At 35.9% G+C, this 19,326-nt stretch overlaps 1 protein-coding gene across 3 annotated transcripts in view; it reads left to right on the plus strand.

Moving 5' to 3' along the window:
* The first annotated feature begins 6,507 nt into the window (after window positions 1–6,507).
* LOC148947393 (uncharacterized) overlaps window positions 6,508–19,326 on the plus strand; it is a 67,459-nt gene continuing 54,640 nt past the window's right edge. For 2 of the 3 annotated variants that reach the window (XM_089095233.1, XM_089095235.1), the window contains exon 1: window positions 6,508–6,592. The gene's annotated coding sequence lies outside the window, so the exon portion shown is untranslated. Of the gene's footprint in view, window positions 6,593–8,202; window positions 8,282–19,326 lie in introns of all 3 variants that reach the window. The other variant, XM_089095234.1, reaches the window with a different exon arrangement.

Below are 19,326 nucleotides of genomic sequence, written 5' to 3' on the forward strand. Positions count from 1 at the left end.
AAGTGCAAATATTATTCTGGCCTTGGGAAGGCTTAGGGCTTTGAGGCCTATTAATGATAATTTCTGCTCGTTTTGAGTTTGACTCGATTATTTATTGTAATTTCTGTTCGTTTTGGGTTTCATTGATTTATCAATGCTGATTTGTGGTAGTTTCACGCTTGGTAGATTATTTGATTTTATTTTTTGCTCATTTTTGGTTTAATGAAGTTCTTTACTTTTCTTTAAAAAACTTATTTTGTGGAAAAAGTTTTTTTTAATTAATTTCTGTTCGTTTTATATTGACATAGTCTTTTCAGGGAAAAGGGAAAATAATTCTTTAAATCTTTTCGTTTATTTAAGACTTTATAGTTTGGCCTGGTATTTGTATGCTGGAGAAAAATGTTCAGTAATTTTTAACAACCTACACCCTGTTAAAAATCTTGAAACAAATATTAGTGTTTAATTTAGTTTCATACCTCCTCTTGTTGACCTGAAATAGAAAACTTGATACAATTCGCAAAAGAAAAATCTGTTTACTTTCTTTGATAGCTTGAATACACTTACGCTATTTTTATTTGGTTAAATTTTAAGAGCAGAAACAGCCCCGAAAGTTTGAACATAATACCCTCAGTCGTTTTTGGGATAATGCTGAAATGCCTTATTGGGAATCAGCATTAAGACAGTGCATTTTTATTTAATCTTAAGGCAACATTTAGTTTTTAAACATAATGGGCAAATGGGAGGGTCGTTGTGGGAGAGGGACTAGTTGCCCTCCAATCACTTTCGACTATTAAAAGGGCTTTAGCCCTTTTTATTTTGAATCAAATGAACCCTTTTCAAAGTTCCTAAGACAACTCCTTCGGTACGAAGTGCCCTGGTCTCAAAAAAAGGAAAAAATAATAATACATTGTACCCACATCGATCTTTACTAGTTATGCCCCAGGGCATAACTTACAACCCTTGACCTGAGGGCTGTGAGGGGGTTGTCATCCTCAAAGATATAATTTTCGGATTTTTCAACTACGTTGAACAAAATGGCTATCTCAAAATTTTGATTGGATGTGTTTGGGGAAATAGTGGGCGTGAGAGGGGGGTTACTTGCCATCCAATCACTTTTGACTATTAAAAAGTGTACTAGCCATTTCAATTTCCAATTGAATAATTGTTTTTCGAAGTTTCTACGACAACGCTTTCTATAAAAAAAAACACATGCCCCCAGGGCATAACTTACAACCCTTGCCCAGAGGGCTTTGGGGGAGTGTCATCCTCAAAAAACCTAATTTCCAGACTTTTTAACTACGTCAAATAAAATGGTTATCTCAAAAATTTTGATATAATGTGTTTGGGCAAATGGTGGGTGTGAAAGGGGTGTTAGTTATCCTCAAATCAATTTTGACCTTCTAATTTCCAATCAAATGAGCCCTTTTTGAAGTTGCTACAACATCACTATCTATGAAAACCTTATATGCCCCCAGGGCGTAATTACAATCCTTGCCCCAAGAGCTCTGAGGTGGTTATCATCCTCAAATACCTAATTTCTAATTTTTTTTTTTTTTTTTTAACTACGCTGAACAAAATGGTTATCTAAAATTTTGATTGGATGTGTTTGGGGAAACGGTCGGTGTGAGAGGGGGGTTAGTTACCCTCAAATCACTTTCGACTATTAAAAAGGGCACTAGCCCTTCGAATTTCCAATCGAATGAGCCATTTTTCAAGTTTCTAGGACAAAGCTTTCAATAAAAACCTTATATGCCCCCAGGGCATAACTTACAACTCTTACCCTGGGGGCTGTGGGGGGAGTGTTATCCTCAAAGATATAATTTCTGGACCTTCAACTACTTTGAACTAAGTGACTATCTCAAAATTTTGATTGGATGTGTTTGGATAAATGGCGGGCGTGGAAGGGGTGTTAGTTGCCTTCCAATCACTTTCGACTATTAAAAAGGGCACTAGTCATTTCAATTTCCAATCAAATGAGCCCTTTTTGAAGTTTCTACGACAACGCTTTTTATAAAAAACCTTATATGCCCCCAGGTTATAACTTACAACCCTTCCCCTGAGGGCTGTGGAGGGGGGGGGGGTGTCATCCTCAAAGACCTAATTTTCCAGAACTTTCAACTACGTTGAACAAAATAACTTTCTCAAAATTTTGATTGGATGTATTTGGGGAAAAGGCGGGCGTGAGACGGTGGTTAGCTGCCCTCCAATCACTTTCGACTATTCAATAGGGCACTAGTCCTTTGAATTTCCAATCGAAAGAGCCTTTTTGAAGTTTCTACGACAATGCTTTCTATAAAATCATATATGCCCCCAGGGCATAATTTACAACCCTTGCCCTGAGGGGTGTGGGGGAGTTTCTTCCTCAAAAATATAATTTCTACCTTAAAATCAACTACGCTGAACAAAATGGCTATCTCAAAATTTTGATTTGATGTGTTTGGAGAAATGGTGGGCCTAGAAGGGGTGTTAGTTGCCTTCCAATCACTTTCGACTATTAAAAAGGGTACAAGCCATTTCAATTTCCAATCGAATGAGCCCTTTTCAAAGTTTCTGCGACAACTCCTTTGATACGAAGTGCCCTGGTCTAAGACCAAGAAAAAAAAAATAAAAACAATATATTTTGCCAACATCGTTATTTACTTAGGCAGCGCTATTGCGTTGCCTATGATCTAAAGTTATATTAATCGGAAATGGAATAATCCATAGGCTTGTCTCATACAGCACAAATTACATACCATGAGCAACACTTAAAAACAACGAAAAAAAAAACTATAAACTTCCTAATAAAAAACAAAAACAAAAAACGAAGATACCCTACAACAAATATACACTTCACAGTCCTAGGTACTGCCTTTCATAAAAAGAGATCTCAAGTAATACTTTTTTGAAAGCCGCAACATCATTCACCAGAACTAGTCGGTCGGGCAACGTGTTCCACGATTTTACTGAACGATTTACAAAGGAACTCTGTCCAACTTTCCTTGATACCCTTGGCTGGTACAATTTTAAATAGTTCTGCCGCGTTGATGGATAATGACCAAACTCAAAGAAATATTCACAAGACACATGATTAATACCCTTTATGACGCAGAAAGTGTTGACAAGGTCCATTCTGTCCCTTCTGAATTGCAGAGATGGTGAGCTCAGGCTACTCAATCTCCGCCCATAAGGTAGGTATTTCAGATAGGGGACAAATTTGGACGCTCGTCTTTGCACCTTTTCAATCAACAGTAAATCAGATTTTCTAGTCGGATACCACACAGATGAGCAATATTCAACAACAGGGTGCACCATCGTCTTATACAATGTGGTAAAACTTCTCAGGTTAAACCTTCTGAAAGCTCTTTTGACGCTAAGCAAACCATAGTTTTCTTTACGCGAAACAGCTGACGCTTGCTTATCAAACCTCAGCTGATCATCAAAAATAATACCGAGATCCCTAATAGAGTTAACAGGGCACACCGACACGCCACCCATGAAGTACCGGTATACCACATCTTTTGCAAAGTAATGCATCACATGACATTTCTTCTGGTTAACAAACATAGAATTTAAATCACACCATTCGAACAATACTTCCAAATCTCCCTGTAGAATGTGTCACGTCAACCGGGGAGGTGACACCTTTGTATAGCTTTAGATCGTCCGCAAGCATTTTGATGGTGCTGTGTCAGATTATCTGCGGTAAATCATTTATCAATAAACAGAATAAAACTGGTCCCAGGCAGCTACCCTGAGGGACCCCGCTTAGAACTCCACACCCTTCAGATAGTGCCTCGCCATCACCAACCTTCACTTTCTGTGTCCGACTAGTTAGGTAATCCGTAATCCAAATCATGCTTCTATAACCAATCCCATACCTTCGACATTTTTCCACCAGCAAAGATATTGAAACCTTGTCGAATGCCTTGCAAAAATCAATATAAACACAATTAAACATTAGGCCTGAATCAGCCATCTTCTGAAAATCATTGATTACTTCCGTTAACTGCGTGTTACACGATCGATTTTATTGAAAACCTTGCTGTGCCGTGTTCCACAATTTATTTTTTTTTAAATGATTTTGGATCCGATACACAATTACTTTTTCCATAATCCGTGAAAAAATCGACGTGTTCTAGATAGGGCGATAATTCGTGAAATCCGACTTTGGCCCACCATTATGAAGTGGTTTTATGACAGCCTTTTTCCACGCAGCTGGGCACTTACCAGAATCCAAACAAAGATTAAAAAGAAATGCGAGTGGAGCCGCTAAAGAAGAAGCCAGTTCTCGCATAATAACATTTGAGACACCCTTTATATCAAGGGCTTTATCAACAGAAAGCTCGCGAATAATTTTTTGGACGAGCTCAGGCGCTACATCAGAGTCATCATATTCTGACTTATTCTGTAATACAGAAGCTTCTGGTGACGGTGATGAATTAGATATCATATGAGTAGCAGGATTAACGAAAACAGATGAAAAGGTTTCGTTAAAAGTAACTGCTTTTCTTTTAAAATTATTAACAGTTTCACCAGTGACTGGGTCATTGAAGACCTTGGACGATGGCGACTGCTCTTTTTTGCCCCTATTCACATACTTCCAATACCTTTTTTGACAACTTTGCGCGCAACTAATTATCAACGATTCCACTGACTCAGTGTGGGACCGCAGGATGATCGTCGTTCTATTTCTCACCCTCTTATAAGCACGCCAAGATTCATCACCCCCAGCTGATAAATAAGCTCTCCAGTGTCTATTTTTCGCAGAAATTGCTTCAAGGACAAATTTTGGCAGATTATTACGTTTTTTCATACCCTCTCTAATAGTATACCTTGGAATAAACTTCTCGCATCCTTCTACTACTACTTCACGGATAAACTTAAAAGCTATATCTACATCTACAAACTACGCTGAAGCTCACTAACAATATCAACATAACGTACAAAATCTATAAATTCGTCATAACTACCTCTAGAATAATCATATAACAATTTCGACTTATGATTTAACGGAATGCTCACATTAACACAGAAAGACAATACCACTTGATCCCTTTTACCTAGAGGAGGCAGAAATTCTAAATTCTCTAGGTCAGCGGGGTGCTTAGTTATAATAAGGCCTAAGGTAGATGGATTCATGCCAGTTCAAAACCTAGTGGGCTTAGAACATAATGCAGAAAGCTATCACCGAGTGTCTGTACTAGTTTATGCCCGAAACTCAAATCAGATAGCGTTGTACTGTGTGATAACCGATCTATACCAGGAGTGTTAAAGTCACCAACGATCACAATTTTAGACGAAACTGACGAAAGGTAGATAAGGTAGCCGAGTAGGCCCTTGTCTTTAATAATACTATCAATACTCTTAGACGGGCTCTAATAAACCGCTACTATACACACACTTTGGGACCAACTTGGATGTCTCAGCTCAAAACTAACTACCTCATGTCCTTGACTTGTAAACTCAGAATCAACTTCTTTATATTTTAAACTCAGGGAAGAACAAACATAAACACAAACTCTACGTTCATAGTTAATATTATGCACAGAATCGTATCCACATAGTTGCCAAAAATGGACAAAGGTGTCACCACAATTCTTGGGAAAAGCTTCAGTCACAACAAATACATGGGGTTTCTGGCTTTGAACAAGTGCAACAAGTTCATCCCAATTTGACGATGAACAATCTGCATTTGTATATGCCACAACTAATTATTCATTATAACATCTCTGATTCGTTTTGGGGATCCAATTTGATTAATTTGAGTTTAGATTTAATTCCCATTAATAATTAATTTAATTGGATAACGTGGTTGATTTACTATTTATCTTCCGGGGCTAGGAATGCTTTGGATAACTTTAACACAACTTTAACCACGGATTTCACTTTAACACAAATTATTACATTTTCTTTAACTTAATGACTGCTATTTAGGATACTGCTTTTTTCAATAATAATTTTCCTAAATTTTTGATGTAAGATATTGGGAAAAAATCACCTCAATGGGAATAATTTGTAAATAAATAATAAAATTTTAACAAACATTTGAAAAATTGGAAGAAAATTTTGAGAATTTAGAATAAACAGTGACATTTTCCCAAAATTCTACAACAATAATTTGCCGAGCTTTGACCCAATTTAGACCTTCATATATGACGAAGGAAATGGGTTTCGTATGCTTCACATTGTTTGAAAGGTATGTAGCACGTAACTGTGCAAACGTTTTGACTCGATTTGGACCACTGCTCCAATTTTTTCAAAAATAATTTTTCCAGATTTTTTTTCTAAGGTATTGGGAAAAAATCACCTCAGCAGGAAAAATTTCAGAATAAATACTAAAATTGTTAACAAACATTTGAAATATTGAGAGAAAAATTTAAGAATTTGGAATAAACAGTGAAATTTTCTCAAAGTTCTATTTATAAATTTTTAACTTTCTTACAATTTGATACTATTTGCAATTTTTGTCAAACGTAACCAAAAATTACCTTTCTTACCCTTGAATATCAAGAAATGTTTTTGGCAACGCCGCTTGTTGACAAAACAAAAATGGTCAGATAGTGTAATGTGTTTAAATCCTGAAAATACTGAAATACAGTCCTGTGAAAGTAACATAAGCTCTGACACAAAAGTAAATTATGGATTATAACTCTTTAGGTTAACAGGTCAATATCTACCAAATCATATTATTGAGTTAGGCCGGAAGGTGCCCAATGGATATTCTTAAAAAAAATTACATTCTATAGAATGTAAAAATAGCCTAATATCCAACTACACTTAGTATCAAGATAAATATCATGCTAGACAGATAATAACATTTTTAAGACTCTTACACCTTTACATACCTAGCTGAATATTTGACTGTATATGTAATTTAGAGAATATCGTCCGAGGTATATAATCGTTTTTTTGGGTATTAATTCGCTATATTTAAATAAGCATATAATATGCTAACCTCAAATTTGTGTGGTGAGTTTACTAATATACATAGAAATTGTTTCTCTAATTCATATTTTATAGCCTATAGACCTATTAGGATAATAGTGAAGATTATAGAGTAGTAAACAACTCCTACTAGGCATCTACGTTTGAAATATAAACAGTTTGGGGGGAGTTTAACAAGATAAGGAGACATTGTTTATCTAAGGCAGAGAGAATATCTACCTAGTTTGATAATAATGTTGCTTAGTGTTTCTGATATATATCCAACTAGGCAGATAAGAAGATTCTCTAAGCAGTTTTGGGTTAATATCCAACTAGCCAGATAAATTGATTCTCTTAGGCAGAGAGAATATCTACCTAGTTGGATAAGAAGTCTTCTAGGAATTTCTTCTTCTTCTAATTCACAGCAGGCAGGCTATTCAGTTGATACTATTTAGCCCTCTTCTTTTTGCTTCACTCTGTGGGCTACAGAGCTACTGTCTGGGTTGTCTCTTATTTATTAGATAATCTCAGATATCTTTCAGTAGATCTTTTGACTCAATGAGTTCAAATATAAGATGATAGATATCGATTTCTGTGCTCTGTGTGCAGTTATAGTTGGCTAGGCTCTTGGCTGACAGTGAGATTTTGTGGTGTTTGAAGCATTTTAACAGTTTAGAAAGCAAGGTATGTTGTGCAGACGTCAGCATATTAAATTCAAATAGGAAATGGTCAATTGTTTCATTTTTCATATTACAATGCCTGCAAAGAGGGGACAGGGGAATTGAACCACTTGAATTAGAAAACTTATATGAGAATGCAAGGAAATTTAGTCCATTTGTTCCAGAACAAATTCTAAGATAAATTTTAGAAAGATACTTATTGGGAAAGGGAAAGGATAGGATTAATCTTATTAAAATTAGTATCTGATAGCCTCCATCGGTAAATATCTCTAATTGGGATTGGTCTCCCACTTGGCTGGCCAATATTTATAGCATTTTTTGCTATTTCATCAACCTGATGATTACCACTTATGCCAGAGTGGCTAGGAATGTACTGAAAATAAGTTTTTATGCCACTTGAAGCAAGATTATCAATAATACTGAGACAATGATAAGTGTCAATGTCCAACTTATATTGAGGAGCTGAGGCCAGTAACTCAAGGCTTGATAGAGAGTCAGAATATATGATAATATTATTTGAATTTGCAATGAAAGGTTGGTTTTCTTTAAGGTGTTCTAATGCCATGATTATGGCATTTAACTCAGCAGACATTTTAGATAAATTATTATATAATCTCTCACCCATTGCAATTTTCAGGTGAGGAAGGAAAACACCACTGGCAACCTTCTCATTCATTTTTGACCCATCAACAAATATTTGGAAGTGATTTTTATAGGTAATTGTATAAAGTTCTGCAAATTTTTTCTGGACAAAAGCAATGGGGGTTAAATCTTTATTCCACTTTGAGAACTCATTATTTATTATGGGACTTGACCAATTCCATGGGGGGGATTGGGGAAAGTGGGTGCAATAGACTTTGCTGGTATAGGGAATGTCTTCTGGATATTTGTATACTCATCTTGAAGTGCCTCTATACATGGCTGAATTTATTAACCCATCATGTAGTGTGTGTGAGCTATTTGATTCAATTTTTGTAAGATGATTTGTCAAGAGAAAGCTGCGGCTCTCCCTATTGTTGTTAATCCACTTTCCATAAGCAGAAACTTGGTGCTTGTGGGTTTCCTAAGACCAAATATGACACATATTATATAATTTTGTGTTGTTTCAATTTTTTGCATCTGGGTCTTTGCACATGCACCATAGCCGATTGTCAATATGAACCCATAGTCAATATGGGGTCTTATATGTGATTTATAAAACTGGAGTAAGGTTTTCTCCTTACAACCTCAGGGTGTGGAAAGAAGTCTTTTTGGTATATTTGCTTTTCTACAGCATTTTTTTATTTTGTTTGAAATGTGACCAATTAAATTTTTGGTCAAGCATTAGACCTAGGTCATTTATATGATTATCTTCTGGAATAATTGTTTTATTTAGAGTTAGTTTTACATTAACATTGCTTTGCTTCTGGTGAAATTGGATTATTTTTTACTTGGTGGGTGCAATGGGTAAATCTGAATGTTGAGAGAATTTTTCAAACTGGAAAAGTGACTTTTGCAGATTTGACTGTGCTATCTGGAAGGTGTTGCCAGATGACCATAGCACTAGATCATCAGCATATTGTAGATTTGTGTGGGGTAGGTTCATGTCCCAGAGATATAGGGCAAACAGGAGGCAACTGAGGACTGCTCCCTGAGGTAGGCCTTTGGTTATTGCCTTTCGGGGTGAAGAGGCTGAACAGACACAGACGACGAAACTTTGCACTCCTATGAAGGATTTAATAATAGGTACTAGTTTAGGGGGTACTCCGAGGTTTGCAAGTTTGTTTAAAGGGATTTGGTGGTTCACATTGTTATATACCCCTCCAAAATATAAAAAAGCTGCAACTACGGGATTATTGTTTTAGAAAGATTCATTGATTGTATTTTTTGCAAAATGAAACAATGTGTTGAGGAGTGGTGTTTCCTGTAACAATTTTGTTTGTGAGGAATCATATTATTTTTTTCAGCAAATCAGAGGAGTTTGTCATAGATCATTTTCTCCATTACTTTCACTATCACAGGTGTGATCATTATTGGCCTATAAGACTCAGGGTTCTCTTTTGGTTTATTTTTCTTTAGGATTGGTAGGAGGGACGAACATTTGCATACATTGGAGAATCTAGAAGATGCCCACGATTGATTATAACAATTTAGCAGTTCTTGTTTGTATGAAGGTGTGAGATTCTTTATCCATGTAGGGTGTATATTGTCATAGCTGCTGCTAGTTATGGTTCTAATATGATGTGTTGCATTATTTAATTCCTGGATTGAAAATGGATTAGTTATGTACTCAGATCCTGGGCATGGTTGGTAGGAATTTGGGTTCATAGGAATTGTGGACAGTTTGCTTTGATTATTTGATGTTAGCTTATTAACAAAAAGAGGTGCAAATAGGTTAGCTTTTCCATTATCATTGTCATAATGGGTATTATTATGTATAAGCTCATACAGGAGTGGGTTGGGGGATGTCTTTTTCCCACAGATGTGGCTTATGACTTTATGTATCATTGGCTCATGCGTTTCTCTGGAGAGATTATTTGGAAAATTATTCCAGTATTTATGTTTGGCATCTATTATAGTCCTTTTTAGATTAGATTCTGCTTGTAATTTTTTAAAATATGTAGTAGATGATGGTTTTTTTATGAATTCTGTCCTATTTGTCTTTTTTATCCTCCATTTATTTAGGCACTCATTTGTCCACCATGCTTTAGAAATTTGTTTAGGGAATGTTTTCTTAGGTGTTGACCTGGGGATAGCATGATTAGCTGTATTTATTAGTAAAGATGTCGACGGCTTCAGCAAGTGTGTCAACTGTTGTGTTAGAAATGCATGCACTTTGGGTGAAACTTGTAATTTCATCATTTAGCTTATTTTGGAACATAGACCAATTTGCTTTAGTGTTGATATACTTGGAGGTATGAGATAAAGTTTCAGCAGGTTCATTTAGGGAGCAAACTATAGCAAAGTGGTCAGTAGATAGACTATCAATTTTATTCATGTAAATTCTGTTCAACAAATTTAATGACACAATTTGTAGGTCAAATGTAGAGAATCTGCCACTTTTGGGGTTGAAATATGTATTCAGGTTTGGAGGGGTAGCAACAGCTAATTCATTATTATTTGAAGTCATATGCTCAATGAATTTACCAGCTTTATTTGCTGGTTTATTCCCCCAAAAAAGGCTGTGGGCATTGAAATTACCACAAATAATGATATTTCTTAACATATTAGAATTATTTATATAATTAAAGAAATCCTTGGCATCTGTAGTTTGGCCATTAGGGTTATAAAAGCTTATTATGTAGGTTTTTAAATTATTCAGCCAAACACTGATACCAATTACATCAACATCATTTGCAAAATCTGGAAAATTGATGCCACAAAATTTTATATTATTATTAACTAATAAAGCTACCCCACCTCCATTTCTCTCTGAAGATCTATCCTTTCTCAGGATAGTATATCCCAGAGACTTAATTTGTTGATTTTGGGTTAAATGAGTTTCCTGGAGGCAAGCAATATTAATGGAATTATTATTCATAAATGATATTAGTTCATTTAGCTTTTTTTCTGTGAGTGATCTTACATTCCATTGGAGTATTGATAAATGTTGTGTTGTTGATTTATACTTCATATGACTGTGTATCAATGTTCAGCTTTGTTAAAAGTAAAGCAAGATCTTTTTTGCTTGAATGAGCATGTCATCTGGGATGTAGATTTTTGCCAATTCTGTCATATAATTTTTTTTTTCTGTAGTTGATGTATGTTCATGGCCTGAACTGCATTACAGTTTAGAATGAATAAGCATATGTTTGGGGATTGCATTTTTGGTTGTGCATCCTGTTTGTTGGTTAAGGGATTGATTCCTGGTAGTGTTTCTGGTTTGTTTCTTATTGGGAGGGGGGGGGGGGCCAGGCTGACCTCATCTCGCCGGACAAGGAGGCTTGTTGGCTTGGTGATTCCTTCTGATAGGGATTTGAGCTAGGGGGCTTAGAAGATGGTGTTTTATATGGGGTGCTTGATGCATTGGGGGCATTTGACTTGGGGGTTTTGGTTGGTTTCATTACAGGCTTTATTTGGTATTATTGGGCAGCATTTGCTTCCATTGCTACAAAGGGGTATGGGCTGGCCTTTTCTGTTGATATTTGGAGTGTTAGAGCTCTTTTCTTGTATGCAGGGCATAATGATTTATTTGTAGATTCATGTGGGCCTTTGCAATTGATGCATGTAGGCTGAGTGTTGTTGCAAGTTGTCAGCTCTTTAGGATGGAAAGCTTTACAATTACTACACTCTCGGAGAATTTCATTACATTTGTTTGTTGTGTGTCCCAGTTTGAAACACTTCTGACACTGGATAGGCTTAGGTTTGTATTCCTTGTGTGGTTTAATTTGCCCAAATAGGAATAATTTTTCTGGGATATCAATTTTATCCTTCAGTGTGAATAAGAAGGATCTACTAGTTTTTACGCCATTAGAGTTAGGTTTTTCAAGTTGGGTAACATCCTCAACTGGGATTGTGTTTCCAGCCCTATCTGAAAGCCCTTCTTTTAACTCCTGAGTAGATATCTCTGGGGGAACATTATAAACTACTATTTTTGTGTGTGATTGATTTGGGTTCCAATTAGATCCAATAATTGGGGTATTCAGAAGGGATTTTAGGTTAATTAATGTATCTCCTGATTTCTGATGTTCTACAGCTATTAGCATCACGGTTAATATTAAGAGAGAACATTGATTTTAGCAATTTAAAAATTGCAACTCTTATTGCAGTGATCATTTTTATTTCAAAGGGGGTAGTGGGAGTAATTTTAAGGTAAATTCCTAAGTTTTTGGAGGGAGGATCTTGGGCAGAGAGAGGGGAAATGCTTTTGATTGGGGATATTTTTTTCCTTTTTTTAGAGCTTCTAGAGAGGACCTCTTGAAACCCATTATCATCATTTATGGTTACATTAGCCCCTACACTTATCATTGTCCTATTCTCCGAATTGGAGCCATCATTTGAACTTTGAGATAGTGTGCTTGACCAGCCAAGATGGGTATCTTTCACTATCACACTTTCACTGGAATCTGATTTGGGATCTGGGGGGACTTTTTTTTTGGAGGACTTCTAAACATTGCCTATTGGAAAAAACTTTAAACAAATAAAAGACAAAACTAAAACAAGAAGGGGAAAATAGAAAGATATCAAACCATCTGCACTATCCTATGGGGAGGGGAAACACCACAGTATAGCCCTGAGGATCAGTTGAGCAGTATTGGTTTAGTACAACTGCAGATTAGAAGTGATAATAATTCACAAGAAAATATATTTTAATTTTGCAAAACTTTACATTGACTGCGTTCGTCAACCATAGGAAACTGTAAATTATCCAACCATAAATCTATTTCTTCTACAATGATATCATCTTTTTTGCAGCGTTGCCAACTACCATGCTTTGAAGTGAATAAAGACTACTGCCTGGAATGAAAAATTTTGATCAAAAACACTGAAGTTTAAATTATTTACGGCAGGTGCCCCTCCTCCTCTTCTGATCATTTCCAATTCATTTGGGAATTGATATAGCTCCTTTTATGGCCACTGAACCTGATCAACATTGCTTTTACTTGTTTTATGTGTTTAAAATAGTGATTTAGGAGAACTCCCAAATAAGCTGAACTGCTAAATGATGATTTAAATTTTTAAAAATCAATGTTTTGTAGGTTTAAGGTAGCACTATAATAGTAATTTACATCTATTATCTTATTTCAGACTTTTTATTCACCTACAGTCAGATTTGTTATTGACTAAACTGTAGTCAAGTCTTTCTTCTTCTTCTTCTATTTAACAGCAGGCGAGCTTTTCAGTAGTACTATTTAGCCCTTTTCCTTTTGCTTCGCTCTGTGGGCTAAAGGGCTACTGGCTTGATTGCCTCATTTTTATTGGATATTTTCAGATATCTTTCAGTAGATGTTTTGACTCAAGGAGTTCAATTATGGTATGGAATATGTCGATTTTGATGCTCTGTGTGCAGTTATAATAGGCCAGACTCTTGCCTGATCTTGAAATTTGGTGGTGTTTGAAACCTTTGAACACTTTAAGAAGCAAGGAATGTTGCGAAGACGTCAGCGTATTGCATTCAAACAGGCAATGGTCTATTATTTCATTATTAATATTACAATGCCTGCAACGAGGGGACAGGGGAATTGAAGCACTTGAATTAGAAAACTTATACGAGAATGCAAGAAAATTTAGTCCATTTGTTCCAAAGTGAATTCTATAGTAAATTTTATAAAAACACTTTTTGGGAAAGAGGGAAAGGATAGAATTATTCCTATTGGAATTAATCTCTGATAGTCTCCGACGGTAAATAATTCTACTCGTGATTGGTCTCCTTCTTGGCAGATCAACCTTTATAGCATGTTTTGGTATTTCATGAACTCGATGGATACCTCTTATGCCAGAGTGGCTAGGAATATACTGAAAATACGTTATTATGCCACTTGAAGCAAGTTTATCTATAATACTGAGACAATGATAAGTGTCAATGTCCAACTTATACTGAGGAGCTGAGGCCAGCAACTCAAGGCTTGATAAAGAGTCGTAATATACTATAATATTATTTGAATTTGCAATCAAAGGTTGGTTTTCCTTAAGGTGTTCTAATGCCATGATTATGGCTTTTAACTCAGCAAACATTATAGATACATTATTATATAATCTCTCACCCATTGCAATTTTCAGGTGAGGAAGGAATACACTGCTTGCTACCTTCTCATTCATTTTTGACCCATCAACAAATATTTGGAAGTGGTTTTTATAAGTAATTGTATTAAGTTCAGCAAATTTTTTCTGGACAAAAGCAATGGGGTTAGATCTTTATTCCACTTTGAGAAATCAGTATTTATTATGGGAATTGACCAATTCCATGGAGGGGATTGGGGGAAAGTAGGTGCAATAGACTTTGCTGGTACAGGGAACTTCTTCTGAGTATTGGCATACCCATCTGCAATGCCTCTATACATGGCTGGATTTCTTAACCAATTATGTAGGGTGTGTGAGCTATTTGATTCAATTTTTGTAAGATGTCTTGTAAAGAGAAAGCTACGTATCTCCCTTATTGTTGTTAATCCACTCTCCGACAAGCAGAAACTTGGTCCTTCCGGGTTTCCTAAGACCAAATATCAGACGTATTATATCATTTTGTGTTGTTTCAATTTTTTGCATCTGGGTCTTTGCACATGCACCATAAACGATGAGCCCATAGTCAATATGGGGTCTTATATGTGATTTGTAAAACTGGAGTAAGGTTTTCTCCTTACAGTCCCAGGGTGTGGAAAGAAGTCTTTTTGGTACATTTGTTTTCTATAGCATTTTTTTTATTGTGTTTGTGATGTGGAGGTGGGAATTACGTTTTTGGTCAAGCATGAGACCTAGGTAATTAATATGATTATCTTCTGGAATAGTTGTTCCATTTAGAGTTAGTTTTGCATTAACATGGTCCCGCTTTCGGTGAAATTGGATTATTTTTGACTTTGTAGTTGCAATGGGTAAATCTGAATGTTGAGAGAATTTTTCAAATTGGAAAAGTGACTTTTGCAGATTTGACTGTGCTATCTCAAAGTTTTTCCCAGATGGCCATAGCACCAGATCGTCAGCATATTGTAGATTCGTGTGGGGGAGGTTCATGTCCCAGATATATACGGCAAAAAGGAGGCTATTGAGGACTGCTCCCTGAGCTGGGTCTTTGGATACTGTGTCTTGGAGTGAAGTGGCACAACCAGTACAAAGAACAAAACTTCATACATCTATGAAAGATTTTATCGAATATACTAGTTTGGGGGGCAGTCCGAGATTTGCAAATTTATTTCTAATGATGTGATGGTTCACATTGTCATATGCCCCTTCAATATCTAGGAAAGCTGCAACTAGGACATTATTTTTTGAGAATGATTCATTTATTGCATTTGTTAGCAAAATGAAGGCATCTGTTGAGGAGTGGTGTTTCCTGAATCCAGTTTGAGTGTGAGGGATCATATTATTTTTCAACAAACCAGAGGAGTCTGTAATAGATCAATTTCTCCATTATTTTCCGCATCACAGGAGTAATCATTATGGGTCAATAGGATTCAGGATTATCTTTGGGTTTATTTTTCTTTATGATTGGTAGGAGGGACTAACATTTCCAATATTGGAGAACATAGAAGATGCCCAAGCGTGATTATAACAGTTTAGCAGTTCCTGTTTGTATGAAGGGGTGAGATTGTTTATCCATGTAGGGTGTATATTGTCAGAACTGCTGCTATTTTTTGTCCTAATATGATGTATTACATTATCCATTTCATGGATTGAAAATGGACTACTTATATACTCGGATCCTGGGCGTGGTTGGTAACTTGGGTTCATAGGAAGTGGGGATATTTTGCTTCGATTATTTGATGTCGCTTATTAACAAATAGAGTTACAAATAGCTTAGCTTTTTCATTATCATTGTCATAATGGGTATTATTATGTGTAAGCTCATACAGGTGTGGGTTGGGGGAAGTCTTTTTCCCACAGATGTGGCTTATGACTTTATTTATAATTGGCTCATGTGTTTCTCTGGAGAGATTATTTGCAAAATTATTCCAGTATTTATATTTAGAATCTATTATAGTCCTTTTTAGAATATATTCTGCTTGTATTTTTTTTAAATATGTAGTAGGTGATGTTTTTTTTATGAATGCTCTCCTAGCTGCCTTTTTTATTTTCCATTTATTTTGGCACTCATTTGTCCACCATGCTTTGGGAATGTGTTTAGGGAAGGTTTTTTTGGGTGTTGTCCTGGGGATAGCATGATTAGCTGTATTTATTAGTAAAGATGCCAAGACTTCAGCATGTGTGTCAACTGTTGTGTCTGAAATGCATGAATTTTGGGTGAAACTCGTAATTTCATCATTTAGCTTATTTTGGAACATAGACCAATTTGCTTTAGTGTTGATATATTTTGAGGTGTGTGATCGGGTTTCAGCAGGTTTATTTAGGGAGCAAACTATAGCAAACTGGTCAGTACATAGACTATCAATTTTATTTATACAAATTTTATTCAAAATATTTAAAGACACAATTTGTAGTCAATTGTAGAGCACTTTTGGGGTTGAAATATGTATTCAGGTTTGGAGGGGTAGCAACAGCTAATTCAATATTATTTGAAGTCATATTCTCAATCAATTTACCAGCTTTATTTGCTGGTTTATTCCCCAAAAAAAGGCTGTGGGCATTGAAATCTCCGCAAACAATGATTTTTTTTAACATATTAGAATTATTTATATAATTAAAGAAATCCATGGCATCGGTAGTTTGGCCATTAGGGTTATAAAAGCTTATTATGTAGGTTTTTGTATTATTCAGTCAAACACTGATACCAATTGCATCAACATTATTTGCAAAATCTGGAAAGTTGATGCCACAGAATTTTATATTATTTTTAACTATTAAAGCTACTCCGCCTCCTTTTCTCTCTGATGACCTATCCTTTCTCAGGATACTATATCCCAGAGACTTAATTTGTTGATTTTGGGTTAAATGAGTTTCCTGGAGGCAAGCAATATTAATGGAATTATTATTCATAAAAGATATTAGTTCATTTAGCTTATTTTCTGTGAGTGATCTTACGTTCCACTGGAGTATTGATAAGTGTTGTGTTGTTGATTTATTTTTCATATGACTGTGTATCAATGTTCATTTTTGTTAAAAGTAAAGCAAGATCTTCTTTTGCTTGAATGAGCATATCATCAGGGATGTAGATTTTTGCCAATGTTGCAATGATTTTTGTTTTATGTAGTTGATGTATGTTCATGGCCTGAACTGCATTACAGTTTAGAATGAATAAGCATATATTTGGGGATTGCATGTTTGGTTGTGCATCCTGTTTGTCAGTTAAGGGATTAATTCCTGGTAGTGTTTCTGGTTTGTTTCTTCTTGAGAGGGGGGGGGGGCAGGCTAACCTCATCTCACCGGGGAAGGAGGCTTGTTGACTTGGTGATTCCTTCTGATAGGTATGTGAGCTAGGGGGCTTAGAGGATGATGTTTTATACAGGGTACTTGAAGCATTCGGGGCGTTTGACTTGGGGGTTTTTGTTGGTTTCATTTCGGGCTTTATGTGGTATTGTTGGGAAGCATTTGCTTCCATTGCTGCAAATGGGTATGGAATGGCCTTCTCTGTTGCTATTTGGAGTGTTAGTGCTCTTTTCTTATGTGCAGGGCATAGTGATTTATTGGTTGATTCATGTCGTCCTTTGCAATTCATACATGTAGGCTAAGTGTTGTTGCAAGTTGTCAACTCTTTAGTATAGAATGCTATACAATTACTACACTCAAGGAAAATTTCATTGCATTTGTTTGTTGTGTGTCCCAGTTTGAGACACTTCAGACACTGAATAGGCTTTGGTTTGTATTCCCTGTGCGGTTTGATTTGCCCAAATAGGAATAACTTTTCTGGGATATTAATTTTTTCCTTCAGTGTAAATACGAAGGATATACTTGTTTTTAGGCCATTAGAGTTAGATTCACCAAGTTGGGTAACATCTTCAACTGGGATTGTGTTGCCAGCCCTATCTGAGAGCCCTTCTTTTAACCCCTGAGTGGATATTTCTGGGGGAACATTATAAACTACTATTTTTGTTGGAGATTGTTTTGGGTTCTATTAAGATGTATTAATCGGGGTGCTCGGAAGCGATTTTAGATTAATTATTGTGTTTTCTAATTTCTGATCTTGGACAGCTATTACCAGAGATCTATTACGATAAGCATTGAGAGAGTACCTTTATTTTAGCAATTTGAAAATTGCAAATATTATTGCAGTAATCTTTTTTATTTGAAAGCGGTTATTAGGAGAAATTTTTAGGTAAATTCCTATGTTTTGAGAGGGAGGATCTTTGGAGGAGAGGGTGGAAATGCTTTTGATTTGGGAGATTTTTTTCTTTTTTTAGAGCTTCTAGAAAGGACCTCTTGAAACCCATTATCATCATTTATAGTGACATTAGCCCCTACACTGATCATTGTCCTATTCTCAGAATTGGAGCTATCATGTGAACTTTGTGATAATGAGCTTGACCAGCCAAGATGGGTATCATTTTCACTGGTATTTGGGGTGGGATGTGGGGGGACTTTTTTTGGAGGAGTTCTATGCATTGCCTATTGGAATAAGCTTTAAACTAAAACAAGAAAGTATATTACAATGATAACAGACCGTCTGCACTCTACTGTGGGGAAAACTTCACTATCCACAAAATAAACACCACAGTGTGGCCTTGAGGAGGATTTTGAGAACAATTGGTTTGTCGTAACTTATGATAAATCGAGATAATAATTCACAAGAGATTTATTTTAAATTTCTTAAAATGTTGCTGCTGTGTGATTGAATAATTGAACTCTTCCTGCTTGCAATCTTTGGTTTCTTCTATAGTTAATTGTTAAGGACTTGAGCCAACAGAATTTAAGGAAACAAAAGTTTATTTTCCCTTCTGCCAACCTAGAATTAAACCTTGGCTGTGCAAGAGAATCTCTTTTTCAATAGAATTTATTTCTTCTCTCCCTTTTTTGATTTTTTTCGGCAATTTGTATGACAGATTTAGCTGTTTTGGTAGATTCCAAACAAGAGTCTATCTGTTTGTAAAATTATTGCTACTAAGGCTACATTAGTTCCTAAGCTTTCCATTTTGTTCAGCACACGCGCTTCAGTACAGCAAAGCACACTCAGACGGCTTGCTTCTACAGTGAGTTGTTGGTATTAATATACACTTGCACATTTTGAGCAGATTTGTGC

The sequence above is a fragment of the Artemia sp. Qi Xiang Cuo genome, chromosome 10 (assembly GCF_049724085.1).
Source record: "Artemia sp. Qi Xiang Cuo chromosome 10, ASM4972408v1, whole genome shotgun sequence".
Taxonomy (NCBI): domain Eukaryota; kingdom Metazoa; phylum Arthropoda; class Branchiopoda; order Anostraca; family Artemiidae; genus Artemia; species Artemia sp. Qi Xiang Cuo.